Source organism: Athene cunicularia, assembly GCF_003259725.1.
Source record: "Athene cunicularia isolate RWA chromosome 28 unlocalized genomic scaffold, athCun1 chr28_part1, whole genome shotgun sequence".
NCBI classification, from domain to species: domain Eukaryota; kingdom Metazoa; phylum Chordata; class Aves; order Strigiformes; family Strigidae; genus Athene; species Athene cunicularia.
In genome coordinates this window covers 1,834,703-1,839,464 of record NW_020799139.1, presented here as the reverse complement: position 1 = coordinate 1,839,464, position 4,762 = coordinate 1,834,703, and the positions used below count along the sequence as shown (strand labels likewise).

The following is a 4,762-nucleotide window of genomic DNA, read 5'->3' as shown; positions in this document are numbered from 1 at the left end:
CGGTTCAAGCTGCCGCTTCCCCCGGGGGGGGTGTCCCCGCTCCCCAGCCCCGTTCCCACGCCGGGGGCCGTTTCCCCACCCTCCGTGTGGTCCCTTCATCCCCTTCACCGGCCCCAGGGTCGGCCCCGCTCCCCCCAGACTCTGAGGTTTTCCCTCTGAGGATGCTCCAGAGAAGAGGCTGCACCCCCGGGGGGGGCACCCCGGCTCCCCCCCCATGCCTTGGCTGACGGACACCTCCCGCTCCCTTTGTTTTCCTGGCTCTGAGAAGACAGAAAGCGATCGGGTGGCTCGTGATTAAGCTGACGGAGCTAATGAGCCAAGAAAATGAAGGTGTGGAATGGATGGGGAGGCAGTACTTGTGTTTTTGTGTTTTTTTTCGGTGGGGGAGGATGTAAGGTAAGTGGGAAATCACCCAGGGCAGGACTTGGACCGGCTCGGGGCTCTGCGGGTGCCCCACCACACGCAGCAGGAGAAACCCCCCAAAGCCACATCTGGGGGACGGGGGGTTATGGTTTGGGGGTGGATTAAAGACGCTGGATGAGGTGAATAGGAAGAAATTCAGCCCCGTTTCTCAGCAGACCGGGGTTTGTTTCTGGGTTTGGAGTGTTTTAACGCTTACCTGGGGATTTTTTCTGCTGGCAAATTATCCTAAAGGAGCCGGCGTGACTGTGGCAGGACACCTACGCACGTTCCCTGCTCCAGCCTGGCTGTGTGTGGGGAGGGAGAAGAAAAGCAGGAGAGATCAGTCAGCTCGTTTACAAAGACAAACCCCCGTCCCTCGTCCCTTCCACCTCGGAAGCCAAATTTCTGCGTTTAACTCCGACCAGGTTTGGTGGCTTTGCAGGACCCCCCGGGCTGGGGGTTCCCGGGCTGGAGTGGGGGAGCTCAGGGCTGAGGGAGGCTCCATCCACGGGGATGCACCAACACAAAAAAACCTTTTTGGAGAAGGAGGCTGAGTCCCGGGGGCTGCCCCGGGAGGTGTGTGCCCCCCCACCCCGAGCTCAGGCGATGGGCGCAGTGCTGAGTGCTGGGCCTGGGGGTTGCATAAATGGGATTATTTCTGCCTCGTAGCGGGAAGGAACACGTTTGATGAGGTTTCTGTCTATCAACTTCACCCCATAAACCCTCGATTTACCCTCCTCTAGGGCTGTTGACTGAAAACCTCGCAAATCCCATCAAACAGCTCCATCCTGAGCCGCGGGCGAAGCTGGTTTCGGAGCACCCCCCGCCCCACTCACCTCACAGACCTGCGATCAGCCGAGCAGGAGGCTCAGACCTGGCACTAGTTTTAGGAGCAGACCTCAAGGGGTCGGTCCTTTCGCTGCAGGACGATGCCCACCGGGGAGAGCACCCAAGGGCTGATGTGCCGAGCGCTCTCCTGCTCTTAAACCTGACTTAAAAGCAAGGCTTTGTTACTGCAGAACAGGAGCAAAGAGAAGTTTTGTGTTTCCACAAGTTGTTATTTCACAGCTTGGGTTGTCTGACAAATTTCCTTTTCAATAAATAACCTTTAACCTTAGGAGTGGAATTCCTTATTCCAATACTCGTTATTAAGGCAATTATTAAGGCTTTTGCTAAGCAATAACTCAACATTCCCCCCTGAATCGCCTGGAGGGAGAGGGCTTGGCTGGTTCCATCATCCACCCACCGCTCCCTGCCCTGAACCAAACTGCCCCGTTTGTTCCACTCTGGGATGGCCTAAAACACATCGGCTGCCCTTTCCCCATCAAAGTCCAGAGAGGGGAGTGGGGGACTGACATGAAAAACAGCTTTTTAAGATTTCATTTGTATTTAAAAGGTTTTTTTTAAATGTCTCTCCTGGGTTCACCTCAAACCTAGTGTGGCTGTAACGACGAGGGGCTCCCTCGCTCATCATTTATTTTAACAGCAAAGAAGGTATTTAAAGAGCCAAACTCCCTCTTCTTTGTCTTCATCACAACCTAAACTTTTTTTCCCCTGGCCAAGGAGAGCACGCGAAGGCGCAGGACGCGATGGAGCAGCCCCCACCTTCTCACACAAGGTGGGACCCCGGCGGCGGCGGGGCTGGGGGGAGCGTGGAGGAGCTGATGCAATCCTGCCCGGCTGTTACACGCCGCCGCATCGCGCTACCGCTTCTGGGAGAGGGCCAAGGATTTGTGAGATCAAAACGAACCTGGAAGCCTCTCTGCTCCTCAGGGGAAGCCCTCGGGTGGGTCGAGCCACAGGGCAGCCCCGACAAACAGAGGGAAGGCTCGTCTGAAGCTGATGAGAAATGGGAATAATAAAGGTTGGGGACAGAATTTCAGGGTGGAGTGGGCTTAACGCTTCAGGTGCCAGCAAGATCTAAATTAGCCCCGGCAATTAGCAAAATAGAATTACCTCTGTCACCTTTGAGATGCTAACCGGGGGTACAGGACCTCTCTCCAACATTACCTGCTGCCCCCCGGAGCCTACCAGGTTCAGATACTGCCATCTTCTAGCACTTTAATCCACAATAGCTTGATGATTTCGGTACCAAAATAGCCCAGAGTTAATAGCTTGCACTTCAGCAGTTTCGCATAAAAAGGCTTCCTCAGTAAGAGCCTCCAGCAGCACAGCAATTAAACGGCTTTGAGAAAAATGAAATAGCTTGAATGAAACTGGTTCCTGAACTTGTGTATTCAGAAACTGAGAGATTTTTCCAATTCTAGAAGGTCAGAAGCAGCTTGTAAAGGGCCCACAAAAATCACATCCCCACACCTGGTGAGGGTCAAACATTTCAACATCTGTGAAAACAGAGGAGGGGCACCCTGGGGAGCGGGGAGGGGGCTGGGGGGTACCCGGCTCTGCCAGCCCCACGCTGCTCTCGGCGCGGGTCTGCTCGTAAAACGAGGCTTCCTCGCCGTGCCCTCCTCCTCCTCACCGCTCTGCCCCGCAGACCCTGGGCTCTTGCAGTTCCAAAACAGGTTTTTACGACGCCAAAAGGAGTCCTTCCTGCTCTCACCCAGAACCAGCCGCTTTTCACCCTCTGTGATTTCAGGCGTTTCCAGCAGGAACTCGCCAGCGCACGGCCAGACCATGACCATCACCTCTTCGAACCTTCATCTTCCCGCTGCTCCGCAGGGGCTCAACCCACGACCAGACCTGGCCCTTGGAGTGTTTCTGGCAGGATGGGGCTGGGTGAGGAGCTTTCCAGCTTTGCCTGGTGATGAGCAGAGTCACAGATGGGACACCCAGGGCTCCATCCAGCACGTGCACGAATCCTGAGTTACTGTTGTGGTCTTGCCCCCGACAACACACACACTGCACGTGGAAACCTGAGCTGAAATTAAACCCTGTGGTTTTTCCCCTTTCTTCAAGCTGGGCTTTGCTTTAGAGCAGAGACAGCGTCCTCCTCTCCTTCCTCCTCCCCAACCAGCGACCCCGGAGCGCGGGCTGTCAGCAAAGCCACGTTTGCTGCAGGGCACCGGGAGCTGAAAGACAACGGGCACGGCCTCGGGGAACCCCAGTGCCAGGAGAGACCCGGCTGCGAGGGCACTTGCTGCTTCCCCGGCTGCTGAGCAACCTCCAACTACTCTTTTTATCCAGAATCCAGATCAAAAATATTCCGGCAACGTTTAAATTTGCAATCTACATGTTCCCTTTCTCCTCCCCGAGGGGAGCGATCCACCGGCTTCTGGAGTCATCCTGGAGTATTGGAACAAATGTAGGAGGAATGTGTTAACGTATTTCAGGAGGAACGTGGGGTTCAAGTTCTAGTTTTGGAATTGTGGAGCGACCACGAGGGCAGGTCCCAGCCCGCTCCGCGGTGTGAGGCAGGACGCAGGCAGCTTGTTTCATCTTTTCCAGCTCGTTGATTTGGGAAAAGAAGTTCTTACCCGAGGACACACACGAGGGGTAAAACCCAGCGGGTCACCGAGGCGAGAAGGGCTGGAGAGGCGCTTGTGTCCCGTTTCCTCCTGCAGAACACGCGTGGCCCTGTCTGATGGCACCTGTGAGGACGTTTAATCTGGTTGTGGCTTTTAATTTCAATCCATGAAACTCCACAGACTTTGTCTTCTCCTTCCTTTCCTGTTCTCCCATCAACCTGTTTTTTTTTTTTGGGGGGGGGGGGGAAGAACCTGTGCCCACATCTTGAGCAGCCTCACCGACACGTGAGCGGTGCGAAACGAGCTGCTTCTCAGATCTACTCGGAATAAGAGGCAGACACGACACTTTGTCCATTTATTTATTGTCATTCAAATACTAAAAATCCCTCACAATACAATATACAGTTATTGATCTCAGATTCTTCCCCCATTGAGACTATCAGGTTTTAGTGGGATTTTTTTTTTTTTTTTAAGTTTTTGTTTTATTATCAAAGATTTAGAGTCACAATAAATAAGAGTGACAAAAAACATACCCTGCGCTGGCGTAACGTTACTCTGTTACACTCCTCTGTTAGATGATTATAAATTCTTTTTTTCTTCTTCTTCTTCTATTAAAAAAAAAAAAAGCACAATGCAAGTTATTTCGCTAAATGCAACGTACGGCGTAACTCTGCCTTAAGCAGACAAACACTACTGTGGTTCCTTGAGGTCTTTTTGTGTTGTTATATATATTTATATATTTAGTATTAAAAAAAAAAAAAATGCCTTCTGTGCCCCCTCCTTCCAAAAGGAGAAAGTGAGAAATGAGCCAAAACAGGGTTTCTGATGAGACCTAAGCCTGCTCTGCTCTACTCACTTCTGCAGCCCAAGGCCCCCATTTTCCATTCTGAGCTGTATTTTGGTACATTTTCTTCCTCCCCACCCCCCCCCCCCCC

General features: G+C 52.8%; 1 long non-coding RNA gene across 1 annotated transcript; it reads left to right on the top strand.

The window, feature by feature from the left end:
* The first annotated feature begins 1,912 nt into the window (after positions 1 to 1,912).
* LOC113489358 lies at positions 1,913 to 4,570 on the top strand. The gene is made up of 2 exons (XR_003400028.1): positions 1,913 to 2,020; positions 3,319 to 4,570. It is a non-coding gene; the product is annotated as an uncharacterized LOC113489358 (long non-coding RNA).
* Positions 4,571 to 4,762: the final 192 nt, after the last annotated feature.